Below are 16,095 nucleotides of genomic sequence, written 5' to 3'. Positions count from 1 at the left end.
TAACAGACCAAAGAGTTCCAAATTGTTTCCAATGCTGAATGACGCCAAGGGAAAACTAAGTATTGATTGCAGTATTCATGTCTTGGATGAGGACTTTTGCCACGGTTGTTGAAATGCAAGAAAATCTCATTGATCACAGATGTTTGCACGAGGACCCTCCTTTACGGAAACGGTCGTCTGACTAACTGATGCACTCATTGAATTTAAGGTACGAAATCTTCATGGACGAAGTAAAACCAAGTGATCTTAGTCTGTCATTCCTGAGAGAATTCATGGAACTTCCAATCTCCTATTTTCAACCTGGTGCACAGATAAAATACCGTAAGGAACATTCTCTGACTTATGTTAACACTGATCCTTTGATAATGCCCACATCCACATAAAGATGTTCAGAGTGATGAAAGAATTGGCCATTTATGTGTCACATAAATATCCTGTTCTCAAATTATTAAACTGCAAAAAAATCGAGGGAGAAAACAGCACAAAGTAAAGGTTTCCCAAATTGTGGTTTCTTACTTCGAATGCATGGTTAATAAATTGTGCACGTGGTGATCTGATAAAAATAAACAAACCAGTTTGAAAACCGAAGAGATTTACATATCTACACATTGTAGTTGATAATATACATCTTCAGACAGCTTTGTTCTGATCCAGTTTCTTTCTTTTTTTTTTTGCATAAAATGACATTCATGATTAAACCACTTTTGCCATTATATAACTATATTCAATGTTGAGGTATCCACCAAATAAAATGAGGAAAATTCGGACGCTAATTTGCAGATTATAAGCATCTCAAAAGGCATCACGATATAAGTGGAAATAAGAGTTAAATTTAGATATTATGGCAGGTTATAAGAGAGGAAGGGGGTGGGGTAGGGGGAAGCTTGTTCTTGCCGTATATTGTCTGATTCTGGTAAGAGAACGATGTCAGAAAATTGAGAACGATAAATGTAACCTGGAGTTGTAGACATGCATTGTTGGTCAATTTTGAGAATTTGGTTCGTACATGAGTTCAATTACACTGTCATGTTCATCTCGCTTACCCCAACAGAGAACTTCATCCAACGATGGGGTACCCACTACATAAAATCAGCGAAATTCGGAGGCCAACTGCAAATAAGAAAAACTATGGAAGCGTCCCAAGTGGCATCAAAACATGCATTCGCAGAAAAAATGGAGATGGAATTTAGATTTTTATTTGCAAGCGGTGGGGCCAAGTCAAGTACTGAAGGAGGTCAAGAAGCAAAAGCCCAAAACAAATTCACTTCCACTTCAGTTATGGCACAGGGTGGGAGCCAAGAGATTGCAACCATTCTCTCAGATGTGTTTAAGGGAATGGCTGCAGAGTATTCCAAATTATCCCAAGGCTTTCCGTTTTTTGTTGGGATCGATAGTTGACCTAGTTAATTTCCGTGCAAACGATTTGTTTTCTGCAGAAGACGTCGACTGGGGATGCGAGGGGAATGTAAAAAATATTGTAGAAGAAACAAGAGGGGAGACAACTGAAAGGTACTACACGGTGTTCTATTGCCCTTTTCAAGACCGGGAAGAATTGGATGTTGCTTTGAGGAGAAGGCGTTCCAGTCTCCAAAGGGCTATCGAGATTTTTATGGCCGAGGTGTGTTAAAGTAAAACTCTTAAAATAATGAAAAAAGGGCTACAGAATCAATGAATAGCGAGAAACTACGGACTGTGTTCGTAGAGTTCGTCATATTACTCATTGATCATTTTTTTCTCAAAGAATATTGACTACGAGGTGATTAGCATAAAGTTTAACCGCTGTGTTTTCTGGGAAAAGAAAAACACTGACTTAAGTTCATGGTACTATCACCGCTGTCTCAATGCCCCTATGATCGCTTTCGATGGAAAAGGCAGAATCCCTGAAAGCCATTAGGAACGTCATGGCTCACCGTTGTTCTAACGGAGTGAAAAACAAGCCTTTGGCTGACAATTGTTAGCTCTGCCGCAACTACACTGTCAGACGTTCGACTGTTATTAAATCGGCCAGACCTGCAGACTCATTCTTTTACGTACTAGATACTTAAAGACTATAAAAATAATTTATTTTGAATGACATATATATTTGTTCTGCTTAGGGCCCGATATCTGTTTCTGATATGGTGATTTCTAAGTGCGGATTGGAACACAAAACTACTGAAGTCAACGATGGCTTTTTTCTCAATACCCGTGTTCCAAAGTGGAAAGAAATCTTACAAGAAAACTCGACCCTCACAGTTAAATTTGATATGGAGACCGATTTGGCCCGTGGGGTAGACGGTTTGGGAAAAATCGAGAAAAACATGACCCGAGAAGTTAAATTTACTGGTGGTAGATGGTTCACTGCTGATGAGTACGGCAAGTTCCACCTGTACAGTGGATATCGTAACGGAAAGAGCGGTGAGCTGAGGAACCACAAGTTATCTATATTTGGTCTTGTCCTAAGTTATAATTCAAAGTATGGAAGCTTGGATCTTATCAAAGAAGACTTCAATGAATCTAAACGGACTTATCCAACCTTAAGAGAGGAAATGATTGGATTTCCACTGGCACACCTCACTGTGACGCAATCGAATTCTTTCCACGATTCAGTTAAACGAGGGTCTGCGCCCTCACCTGCAGTGACACCGTGTAATGTAAAATGGTCCAACGCCTTGCGGCTTGACCCAACAACGACTGGTGGCCGCTGCCTTCATTTCACTGCCTCTTCTGCTGGCGATTTCTTTGTTGTTTTCGCAACGATACCGAGTCGGCGCAGCTCTTGGTATTATGTGCAGATGGGAATCAGAAAAGTTGCAATTTATAAGGTCTATAAATGTTAACTGAAAGTGTGTGACACATTTTGATTTGTGTACGGTGATAATCATTTGTCAGCAACACTCTTAGACTTTGACTATATTTTTACTTTTAGGGAGAGAGGGAAGTTACATCAACGTCAGACACTGGATCTGTGTCTATCGGAGATGCATTGCTGTACCAGTCATACTTTGTTTGCCTTTATGAAAAGCCCAACAGCACTCTGATTGAATATGGAAAGTCTCTGGGTATCTCAGACGGTGGAGACATATACCTGACGCATCTTGACGCGAAAGATCCCTTGCACGTGCGATTTTACGCTTTTGGTAACATGGATAAGGTTGTCAAAATATGGGACGCTCACATTACACCACGTGACCTTACAGATGCTGATTGCAAAGGAAGCACTTACAAAGATCTCCCAACAAATCTGTGTTTTTTGAAGTGCCATGAATATTGCGACCCTTTTGCAGGTTGACCTATTTAAATAGTTATCTCTGAATTTTTGTTAATATCTGTGGCGTTTGGTGTGAACAGTCCGTACATCAAGAAGACGGATGTGGAATTCACGGTCTTTCATTATGACATGGAATTCTATTTTAAGGAAAATATGTTCATTGGAAAAAAAATTCATAAGTTAAGACGAGGGTTGAAAAATAATCTATTAGCCTAAAGAAAGAATACGTATAACCGAACTAAGACTTTTTTCATTGCCTGATGAGTGCTTGTCTTTGTTTAGGTTGCAAAAATGCTGGTGCGAAAGATTTACGGCCCTCAGATTGTTTGGCTTGTAGAGTAGCCAAGGATTCAGTGACTAATGTGTGCTTAGAAAAATGTCCGGAAAATACACAGCCAGACGAAAAGAAGGAATGTTTACGTAAGAGTTTAGGGGTATTTAGCAGATAGGTCACATGAAAGAGAAAACATTTTGAGAAGAAACTAGAAATGACAGGAATCCAACAGGAATCCATCATTCTAGTGATCGTTCTGGTCTCGAAGGAGAACCACTGAAATTCATAATTTGAAACTTTGGAGGGGGCAACCATTATGTGTGTCTCTATAATGGATGAGAGATATCGAGGATACCAAAAAGACTAATTTTGGCAACAGGAAATTTAATCAAGTACACGTCTTTAACTTTTGTAAAAGTTGGGTACCGAACAGTCACCATTTACCGATAGGTGGGGGTTTGCCGACGTGAAAAATGATTTGTTCATCTAGATATTTATTTCCTTCCGTAAATCGAACAAAGGGAGGAATTGAAAGGGATGAAATTGAAAGGTCATGATACCAGGAGGCGCGAGTGGAACAAAAATGATTGGTAAAATAGATACTTAGAGTCTGATTCCAGCATAGCGGAAAACTCACTTGGTTTGTTCCATGACAAAATCCAGAGGTCGAGGTGTATGGTATATTGCAGTTCAGATGTCATGGTTTGTAAACCAAGAAAAACTCGGCAATTGATTTCTTTAATCAATGGTCTTTATATAGTCAACTAACGTTTCCATGAACGTTATTGATTGCCTTTGCAGTCACATTTGATGCCAAGACAATCGTACCAGGAGGAGTTACGGCTACTTCAAGATATTTAAAGCGGTGGCAAGTAAGTGGAATAAAGGTCCAGGATATGCCCGCTCTTAATCACATGACATTGTGTCTGTGGACAAAGTTTCCTCAAACGAATTTGCGTGGAATAAAGATGACCGGCCTGGCCAGGTACTACGACACAAACAGAAAAAGTGGTTTCTTCCTCAGGACCGTGGAGTATGATAAAAATGGTGAAGGTTATATACTTTTTGCCCTTGGCCATGTTCCTAAGTGAGTTCCTTTTGTCGTGTCTGTTTCTTGTCCTAGAGTTATACAATAGATGTAGATTCATGGCAATTACAATTTAAAGTTGGCCAAGTACATCGTGGACCAAGTCATTGGTGGGGAAAGGTGTTTTTTTGTTTGAACTAAAATGAACCAAAAGAACAAGGTATCTCAGGAAGAGAATTTGATTATAATTAAAATAAAATAGAATTTGATGAAGCTCGATGCACCTCCTTTTCCGATTGTTATAGAATGAATAATGATCGAGTTAGCAAAACTCTTTTCAAAGTATTTGTAAATATTGTACAACTTAGCATAGCCACAGAGGGTAAGATGGTGCCTCTTTCGCCTTTTCGCAGGATGAAGACCTTGCGATTTTCAAGAGCATTTCTAGATGATAATGAGTGGCACCGATTATGCATTGCTTGGAACGGTGTCACTGGCGTGACTAAGGTGTACGTTGATGGTGTTCAGGATAAAAGTGCCAAATTTGGCAAATACGCCGTAGGGGGATTATTAAAGGATTCATTACCGGGAGGTGGAACTTTAGAAGTATTACAGTACACAGCCAGGTAGTCTATGTGTCTGAATTGAACCTGTGGGATAAAGCCCTCTCTGCAGTAGAAATTTCTGAGTCGTCAAAACTCTGTTTTGGGAAGCAGGGAAATGTGAAGAAATGGTCAGATACAAATCTCGGTACGAAGCGCCTTCCCAGTGCAAATCTCCTATTGGCAGCAGTGAAGAAATGATGGAAGAGGATCTTGTGGTCTCTAATAGCAGCGATGAGGAAATGATGGAAGAGGGCCTTGTGGTCTCAGAAAACAGACCATTTCCCCCTAACGCGAAGAAAAGAAGAGCTTTGAAATACACAAGAAAGGGACAAAAAAATCCCACCCAGTAGCTTTAATGTGATACTCAGAATGTAGCGTCGAAGCCTTCGGTGTCAAGAAAAACTTCAGAGGGGTCCACGTTTAACTCGAACTCAGGCGTTCACTAGCAGGTACGCCAAACAAAATGTGCACGCCGTGTTCAAGATATCTCGTCAGTTAAACGCTTGACATGCATGAATAACTTTAAACACTCCCTGAGTGTGGATTTTAATAACAGTGCTACGGAAGTTTTTCCTAATAAGAATTGAAATGTATAGCAACAACTATCTTAGACTCAATCTCAATATTAAAATGGATGAAAAGGTCACTGGCAGCAGTGCATTATCATAAGTTGCTGGGTAACCACAAAAATGCTGTGACACAATGACGTTTTGCTTCTGACGTATTCTTAATAAAGGCGTATTGTCTTGTGGCTGAAGAAGCCTTAAGGTATACTTGATGCAAATGATAAGCTGAAAAAAGGATCGTGAATCCTTGCTGTATCATAACTGAACTAATCGCCTGAAAGAACTCTATCTCTCAATTTGAAGATCTGAGTCAGAGGAAAAAGGCATCAAACAAAGCTCCATAGCATGAACAGCCACAAATTCAGTAAAGGACGCAAATACGAAAGAGAAATGGAGAGAGCATTTGTTTTGATTTACCACAACATCAAGAGGTTACAGGATGGGCGGGTGTACGAACGTGCTACTAATCGTGCGTCATTCGTTGCGGACCAAGTCGATTTAGCACACACTTTGCAGAGACTGTCAACCACGTCAGACCCGTTGAATGAGGGGGGCCTTCGACAAAACATGAATCACGAATCTAGCACTCATCCTAAATCTCGCTCTCTTTCCAAGGGTAAAGACAGTATTCCATCCCATCAACAGCGAAAAGTTTCATTTGCTGATAATTGCCTCTCGAAAAGAGCTGACAAAGGGCAACGATCATACCCGGACATAGATCGACGACTGAACCGTCATCTTTGAATTACAGCTAAAAGAAGACGATTTTAAAACGAAGGAAAAGGTGCACAGAATTGCAAACAATTAAATCGGATAAATGATATTTACACTGTATTCACGTGGTGAACAGAAGATGAAGCGTTTGTTTTGACGTTCTGAATGTCTAAACTTTCTAGAAGCTGCTCCGAGCAGAAAGGAACATAAGCAAGTTGGTAATTTAGAGGCTGGGATTATATAACCGCAGCAAGGAGATTGCACAAAACAAACATTTGCTTTACTCTGTTTACATAAAAATGACGAAATACATATTATGGACAGTTTGTCTCAAACGAGCTCAGTCCTAACATAGTATGCATTCCGACGCTAAAAATGAGTTCTATGCTTCCTGTTCATGGAATTAAGAACATTGTTTCCCACACTGAATTTCACAGGTCTGGATACACGAACAAATCGGAGCACTAGAAGTTGAAATCCCTTAGCTTTTCGTGAAAAATAAATAGAATCATTACGTCATATTTATGGACGTCATAGCCAAGTGAAAAGATATTCTCACGGATCACATGCTACAGTTTTGACATGTTAACATGTGTCATTGAGATCAAACATGACGAAGCAGTATAAGGCTTTATGCCTCAACTACTGGCGTCTATGGATAATTGCTAAGAAGTGGAACGCGTTATGGCGTAACGGTGGAAACCGTTTGCACTTAATTGCTTTCAATTCGTCTGTTTCCTGATATCAAAGACAAAAAAAAACCAACGAAAAACATTAGAGATTTATGAAATGCTTTTATGCTGCAAATGAAGATAAACAATACTGGCGAACTTTGACTTAGTAGATGCCCTTAAGCCAAAAAATCACAAGAACCGTAGGACAAAACAAAGCGTTTTAATAATAACTTTGATTCATCAACCCGCCGATTCCTACAAATTAAATTGTTAATTGACGTAAGCTTAAAGAAGCATTGTATGATATGACACGAAGCTAAATAGTTTGGTTCATTGAGTGACCCGCCACTCTAGAAACTGCACGTTCACCTCGCGACATTGAGCTTTAAATATAAACTTAACGTTATGAGAGACCATAAAAGTTCCGAGAAAATGTCGAATGGTCAATCTAGGAGACACCATACTTACCACAAAGAGATGGATCACGCTTTCACTCTTATTTTCCACAACATCAAGAGACTGCAAGATGACCGAATATGCAACAGCGCTCCTAACATCGCCCAACCTCAGTATGACCAGCAGGAGTCGATAAATCCAGCTATGACACTGAAAGTCCCTTTCGCGCACCCGAAGAGATGTATGTCTGATTCTTCATTGAAACTTGCAGTGGAAGACACACAACACCACTTGGAAGGTTTAGAAAGTCGTGCTAAATCTCGGTCTTTCAATGGTATCGAAACTAGTCCAATGCAGAGAAGAAAAGTCAGATTCGCGGACGACCATGAAATGAAAGACAGGCGGGTTGACCGACAAAGAAAATCGTTAACTAAGAGAGTGTTTTCAGATTTACAGCCACGTATTGTTGTCACAAAAGAGGCTGATAGCGAAAAATAGGAGATACGCATGCAAAATGTTGGAAGAATATCGTCGAAAATAGGCTCCAAAAAAAAATACGAGCTGTAATTTAAAACATTAAAAAGCTGTTACTACCTACGATGAGTTGTGTCGCCTTCGACTAGATAATCTTGACTACAGGTGGCTTTTGCCGTGCAAGCCGAGGACGAATGCTTGAGTGATGTTGGACGAATTAAATAATTGCCCATGGCAAAGTGCGACGGTGCAATGCTTTTGAAAAGAAGAGTCAGGATAAATGTTCGCCACACAATGTCAACGCGGTATGTTTACAGCATAGCACAATTTTTGAAACTTAAAAATACGTCGTAAGTCACTTACTAATCCGGGAATTGCTCTATCACTTAAATTGTTTACTGAAGAGACTTAAAAGAGCGTGAAAAGTATAGATATTTCACTCTCACAAATGTCATTCTTGCTTTCCCCGACATTCATTCTTTGTGGACACATCGTCATTTTGAAACCTTATTTAGCTGTTAATCCGTTAGTCACAAGCACTATTACCGTTCTCGACTCACAAACCGACTTAAGGGCAATGAATTTCATGGCTCATTAATCTAGATGACTAAGAACGAAGTGATCAAGGGATCAGTTAAGTAAACTCTAGACATGTTTAAATGTTTGCAAGGGAAACTAGATAGTTTGAGTATCACGCAAGAATCTACTACAATGTTTGAACTGCAACCCTTTCCAGACTAATTTGATGATGGCAGAATTTTCAATTATGATTTCTGTGTTTTTGCCCTGCAGCATAAAAATGTTGATTTGCATAGATATCAGTTTGTTTGGTAGTTTTGCGGTTATAAAAACCCGCAAGGTAAGAAAAAAGTTCCTTGATGAAATAAACTGCTGCGAGTTTTTGTGAAAACAAGGATTTAACCTTTATCGCCAAGCATATATTTGATGTTAAGTTGAGCTGTCTTTAATTTTACTCAATACAAACTCCTGATACGGAGAAAATTGAATAAAAGCAGAAATGAACAAACAAATAAATGAAGGAGAATTCGAACATATAAACAAACAAACTTGAGAATTTAAGCTTGTCAGGTATGGTTACCACGAAGAAAATTTAAGTTATGGAATGCGTACAGGAAGTCAGCTCTGCCTGGGCCTGATATGTTCCAAGTAATCTTGTCCAAAACTTTGATCAGGCCATCGAAACACTCGGTTGGATCGCTTCATCGGTCTTATCATCCTCTATTTGAAAACCAATGATGTAAGATGGAACCTGGCTTCACTACAGGTAAAACCAAGCCTATCTTTTACATACATATTTGTGCGTGTGCTGAGGTTAGAATCTACTGCTGACATGACCTACTCAAAGTTGGAAAATCCAATTTTCCATATCTGTATTGTTATCTATACCACGAAATACGCTAAAGTGAAAATGTTCTGGTAATGAGTCGGTGGAGACAACGTTAACTCTGTGACGAAAATAAATTGTCGTCTATGAAACAAAAGGAGACTGATTCCAATATCACAAAGTTTCGTCAACGGTCATTGATGCAAAGACGAAAGGTGAATTCGGCAAATTGGTCTAATCACAAAAATTCCGACTTGGAATACTGTCTTAAAGACTCTTTAAGACAAACAAGGACGTGCTTGAGATCATGCGGTTGATAAATAACGAAATACCTAGCTCTTTGATGTGGTTGTTGCTTTTTTCAGCAGTAAACTTAAAAACCTAATATTCATATTCACCAGGAGTTTCTTCTGTGATTGTCGAACAATCAGTATAATTGAGGAAGACGTTTTCGATAATGTTGTTTCGTGACCACATATAGCTTAATTTAATCTTCCGGTTGGCGCGCGCTTCCGATTGGAAGAGAGAAAATGCGGTAATTGGTTTCATCTAATGATACTGATTTATGGGTCCACTTCTGTCACTGTCGTACGTGATGTATCAGTAAAAACAAACAAGTCATCGAATGAAACATATTGGCTTTACTTGAGGATGGGAAAATAACAGTATAGTCATGATGAAAGACTACAAGCGAACCAGAAACATGAATAACTATTCATCCCGGAGACAGAGCAATTATGATAAAGATATGAATCAAGCGTTCACTCTTATATTCCACAACATCAAAAGGCTTCAAGATGGTCATTTGTGCAGTAGTGATGCCAACCTCCTTTTAACGGATGCTGGGAAACGGAAGATTGTGGTCACGGGAAAACCTGAAGAAAAGCCAGAGAGGCGTATGAGAAAACGAAGCAGATCAGAAACCTTCTTAGCTTTTGTCCAAGAGAAAATGACCAATAATAAATCTCTCGGATCACAAACCGAAGGGAACTCCTTGCAAAGACGAAAAGTTAGATTTGCTGTCGATGGGGAACATCACAGAAAGGTGCCCTTATCCAGAACCGTGTCTGAACCTCAGAAGCTTCATTTGAGCCCCAAAAGGACGGTAGATGGCTAAAGACGGATGACAGAGTCACTAGTGTAAGCGACAAAATGTTGCGCAAGATTTGCATTGAGCGGCGGACAATGAGTGAAACAGCTTTGTTGATTCTGGAGATTAACATGGGGCGTTTGATACCTATTTTAATCAAGCTGTGAACGAACTTGTGTGATCGGACCGTAGTTTAGCTATTTCTATTTTGTGGAAATGTTTTGTTAGATTGATTGAAATTACTTGGTATAAGATAGCAAAATTGCTACCCACAAAGTAAACTGTAACTTATTCCTGGCTTTTTGAACTCACTCGATTACTATTCGTAGAATTAAAATTCTGCAAAAGGAACCCCTTAAACGTAAGCAGCAGATAGAAATTGTTATATAAATTTAGTTACGTAAGACTGCAATAATTATCCATCCTAATCAATCAGGAATTCAGAAACAGCTATTGTATATATTTAAGATCCATTAAGGTTGTGTTTGGAAGCTTTTAAATTCACAAATAATAATTAAAACAAAACGTAATGATGAAACTTATTCATGATTATTTAGATATTCAACTGACTAAGAAGGCGTTGATAAAGGAGGGTAACCCACAAATTTGATTCAACGCGACCCTCACCTTAGATTGTCAAGAAATTGACGCTAAACAGTACTTCACCACAATGGTTGGTTCAACTTTTCTCTCAGACTTACTTTTTTTTTGTTGGTAAAATAACAATCGTAAAGATAATGGTAATAAAAGGAGTTTTGTCGATAAACTGAGTTAATCATAGAGGATAGAAATTAGTGTAAATACATCTTAAATATAGTTGTAGTTTGCACAAACATTAATGACCTCGAGCTCACTATTTATAGCTGAGGTTCGTCCTTAGTAATTATCGGATAAATCGTGCGCTTTGTCACTAAAATGATAAATCAGATGTTGCTAATGCCTTCTAATACTTTAGGCGACGACGTTATCTTAACGGGATAAAGAGAAAGGTAATGTGCAAAGCCTCTTGGCTCCTTTTTAATGACATTTCAGTCCTTACATTACTATCAGTTCTGCATCCTAATTAAATGCGTTATTTGCACATATTATAATTAGCAAATCAGGTATTTTCATCTGACACTGACGTTTAGTACATATCTGACCCCATAGTTAGGGCAGGCTTTAGGTGTACATGATTTACGGCACGTTGCATGTTTCGTGTTCGTTTAGACGCATATTCGAGAATGAAGAAGACAGCTTAGTTGAAAAATTAATTAATGTTACAAAAGATGCTTTCCTTTTTTTTTCTTAATAACTGACCCCAGAGATCATCGTTTATTCAAACTGCCATTTTATATTATTACAGAGGGTACAAAAAATGTAGCAAGTGACGCAAACTAAATAGATTTAAGTTTGTATCTCCTTCCACGAAGGAAAACGATGCAACCATAGTCCAGTCTAAAGCAACATTTTTCGAGATGTTTGACTTTTCTTCCCTTCGCTTCGTAAACTTCGATTGGCAGGTAGAATGTCGACAGTGATTAGTTAAGAAAATTTCACCGAACTCTGTAAAATAAAGCATAAGTAAAAGCCGTCATACAACTGAACTAACCAAAGATGAGTGAAATATGGTAATTTAATGTTATCAACTGAGTTGAAAACGTAACTTGGCCACCGTGGAGAGTTAAAAGGCTGACGTTTCGAGGGTTAGCCCTTCATCAAAGCGATTGAATCGCTGAATCGCTCTGACGAAGGGCTAACGCACAAAACGTCAGCCTTTAAACTCTTTACGGTGGCCGATTTACGTTTTCAACTAAGTTGACAACAATAATTATACTATTATACTCTCCCACCGACGCAGCACCGCAGTTTCTTTTGAAACTTAACCCCTTTATCTTTTATGAGTTAAATATGAATGAACTGAAAGTGTTTGACTTCCGTTAAACACTTCAACAAAGTGATTGGTACAAAAACACGGAAGATGAACGATTCACATTTTTTTCTGATTCATTCTTTCTAGCCCTTAAGCAAACTCACGATTCTTAAGAGAACGAACAGGATTTCAGAAGTGACGTAGCCAAATTGTACTCAGTGTAGAGTCGTTGGCGCAAACCCTTGGAATCTCCGAGAGTTTTTAGTGAGTCCCTTATTGATTTTTGACTTTGCATAGTTAGGCATTTCATAAAATAAGTATTAAAAGACTAATTATACCATTTTATCGAGCACCATGCTGAAGAAATGATTTGGGGAAAGAGTTTAAGAAACGATATTGTATTGATACTGTATACAGACAGAGTTATGCTGCGCTAGCTATTTCGGGTTAAGCCATTCCTCTCCTTTCGGCACCTTTACGATGCTTCAGTGTAGAGTTGATGCGGTTAGAGACGATCGGTATGAAGCTAATCGGTGAATTACTGCTAAATCATGGATTCCCCTTTATCTTTTTGAATCTCCAGGAAAACAAATAACTCCCAGCTAGCGCGTGGAATGCTAAAATCCAATCTTGTGGCTAGTTGCTTACGTCACGACTGCTTAGCGTTTCCTGCTTTGATCAGATTTGTGTCAAGTACTCATTGTGCGGTGATAGAAGCTGATCTTTTTTCCGCAACAATTTAGATGCAGCGCACGTTCTAGCAATAAAAAAAAAAACAAAAAAGCAATTTTTTTACTTCAAAAAAAAGATCATTTAATCTTGGGAGGAGAGTTCGCGCGTAATCGATACGAACGTGACTTTCTCGTGTGACGGAAGGCAACATCAAGGATATCTACTTTGGTCCTTAAGACGGAAATTCTATTGAAGATAAATCAAACCAAAGCTACGTTTTTTCACGAAAAGATGGGGTATAAGCAATTCAGTTAGAAGTGCAGAATAAAAAAGATGTATATTTTCAAATAACATTATTGACCTCACATGACACACAGCATGTTCATATATCACTTTGAAGCATAGGTCACTAACGAAACATTCAACAACAAGTGAGGAAACTCAGTTCAACATTATGGCTCTTGAGCAATATGACCTACCGGCTGGTTTCGTGAGAAATTTTGATACCAATGGCATATTCATCGTGTCTGACAAGAAATAAATTGTCATGATATGGTTGGTTGAGAAAAGTATTAATTTAACTTCAATTGATATTCGCTAGTACGCTTGAGGCAATTTAAAAGGAATAACTAGCAATTGAAGTTGATTGAAAACATTTCAATTTAAGACTCCAGAAAAAATTGCTCTTTCCATAAAGATGCTTCGAAAACTGTTGGAAAGAGGCACCACATAATTTTCAGACTTATTACACTCAGTTCTTGACGCTAATATTCGGCTTTTGGTGAGACACAATCAACTGTGAACTTTCGAAGATGACTTCAATCATTCGAATATGACAGTGGTTATTATTGAAAAAACGGGCATAAAAAGTTCGCAACGCTTAAAATCGCTGTCCGCCTTTGTTCATCGGTTACACCCACTGGAAGGCACGTTTACACCGAGTTCCTGGTTGCTCTTCAGCTCTTCTGCTCAGGCTAAATCGTGAAAATGGAAAAAGAGAGAAAAAACAAATTGGTCCTGATTCAAGAAAAGCAAAAAGAAAAGAGCGAAGGGGGTCTCGTGACACCTACGAGAAAGACATGAACAAGTTTTTCACAATTATCTATCACAACATATACCGCCTTCATGATGAAAAGATTCCGACAATCAGACGTGGCAGTGAACCGCGTCAATTACAATTGTGCGGAGTCTTAGAAAGGCCATCCATGAATAGTGGCACTCATTTACCTACTGAGCACAGATTTCCCAGAAGAAATTCTGATTTCACGCTGCAATCATCGCATTCGAAATATTTCAGCAGTCCGACAGCATTGAAAAGAAGGGTGGAATTTTCTGACACATTCGTAGAGGAACTAAAGTTTCCTGACATGGTGGAAGATTGTAGGTTTAAAAGGGAGAAGAGTCAAAAGCCATTTAATTCAATTGTGACCGAGTGAACGCTAAGCGTCAGTTTCCGTGTGCTCATGCGTTGATGTCATATTTTGCTGTTTTTAGTTAATCTGAGGTTCCTTTATGATAAAGACGAGGCAGTGTGATCAATAATCAAGATTTTTCTCGTACAGCAGCAACAAAATTGAAATAATTCTGCGGAGTCATAACAGTTATCAGTGTCCTTTATATATATATATATATACGTAAGGAATGAATCCTGTCGTAATTGTATTGACCCATTCAAAATGTTTAATTAATAACTTCAGCGAAGCATTTGTTTTGGAGGAATTTTTTTGCCGTTGTTCAGCTGCCGCGCACAGTTGATATTCTTAGCTTTAGTTAAAGAAGTCTTTATCGCGGACAGTACCCCAAAACGATTCATTTGTAGATATGTTAAACTATTGAGAGGGAACTTAGCTAGCTCAGTGACTTAAATTTCCTGCATTTTTTGCACTTCATCGTAGCTTGCACACTTTGTCGTTTGTTTCGTAGAATTAGGATAAAAAAATGCTTAATCATTTCTCAACCAGTTGTCACCATTTTCCGGCTCCCGACCCAGTCAACCATAGCAACATGACAGCCTCTTCAAAATACCCATATGCTCTCAGTATGTGTCCGTAACTTAATAAACGTACTCAGTGACCACATTTCCCCCCCTGAGCTGCAACAAGCAATATCAAGGTCTATCTTTATGCAAAGTTTTAAAAATATTATTATGAACAGTTCAGAGTCACACAATTCAATTTTTTGGTGATTCAAGGTGGCTCTGAACCTTATGTAAAACGTTTCCCAAAATTTGGCTGAAAGCTAACTGACTAAAATGCTGATTGCAATTTTTTTCCGTATAGTGAAGGAGGGTTGCCAGACTCGTTTCTGAGTGACTGGCAAGAGTGTCTCTAGTAGACTCTTTGGCGTTGCGACGTTTAAGGAATTTGTCATGAAAATGCTCACAGTATATCGAGAGATAGTTGGACATTTTTCTGACCCCATTTTCGAGACAGTACAGGAAGAAGTTGAGTAGCATCGATCCCTTAAAAGAATTAATTTTTAAAAATAACGAAACGATTTTTTGCCAGCTTTCTTCTCCCACTCTTATTTTCGTTCTTCATTCATGGGGATTTATCTTCATTGCTCTGTTTAGAAGAACACTTTTCTGATTCCTGGACGGGAGTGTTATTGTGTAAGTTATGAAAGGTAGGAATGTACGTACAGGACTGCTGATTTGTTATTTAATTAACGTTTTTTCATCTTTTAATATCGACGCCATTTTGTTACACGGCGTTCCTAAATCAATGTCTGTCCTTTCAATCGAGGTTGTTTCATAGACAGATAGCTTCGTTCACTATACTCTATCAGGGCTTCCCTTCGTTCTATGCTTTCAGAACGTCCATGTAAGTATTGCTTATCCCCGATGATAAATCATGACATCCATGTATTTTATCAATCTGATATGTCCTAGTACTTTTTAATATCTCTTGACATTTTTTGTCAGGAATTTTGTGCTGCGATATATTGCTACTTGGATAACTCGTGCAATACTGCAAAACAGTTTAAATTGACTTTCAGTTCTGGTTTTGATTTACGTACTGTGATCTGTAAGCCCCGTTAATTTAATAAGGTGTCTTAAGTTCAATATATGCTTTCAACAGGTATTTCTATCCTTGGTATAAATACACCATTTTTGCTTCATATGTCATATTGGTCAAGTGGGCTAAAATGGGCAAA

At 38.6% G+C, this 16,095-nt stretch overlaps 1 long non-coding RNA gene and 1 pseudogene across 1 annotated transcript; both read left to right on the top strand.

The window, feature by feature from the left end:
* Positions 1–221: 221 nt before the first annotated feature.
* Positions 222–5,506, top strand: LOC131789342 (uncharacterized; annotated as a pseudogene).
* A 399-nt stretch (positions 5,507–5,905) lies between these two features.
* Positions 5,906–10,953, top strand: LOC136277540 (uncharacterized). The gene is made up of 2 exons (XR_010715940.1): positions 5,906–9,265; positions 9,727–10,953. It is a non-coding gene; the product is annotated as an uncharacterized lncRNA (long non-coding RNA).
* The last annotated feature ends 5,142 nt before the right edge of the window (positions 10,954–16,095 follow it).

The sequence above is a fragment of the Pocillopora verrucosa genome, chromosome 1, assembly GCF_036669915.1.
Source record: "Pocillopora verrucosa isolate sample1 chromosome 1, ASM3666991v2, whole genome shotgun sequence".
NCBI lineage: Eukaryota > Metazoa > Cnidaria > Anthozoa > Scleractinia > Pocilloporidae > Pocillopora > Pocillopora verrucosa.
Note: the sequence above shows the minus strand (reverse complement) of the source record. Positions and strands in the feature narration are given on the sequence as shown.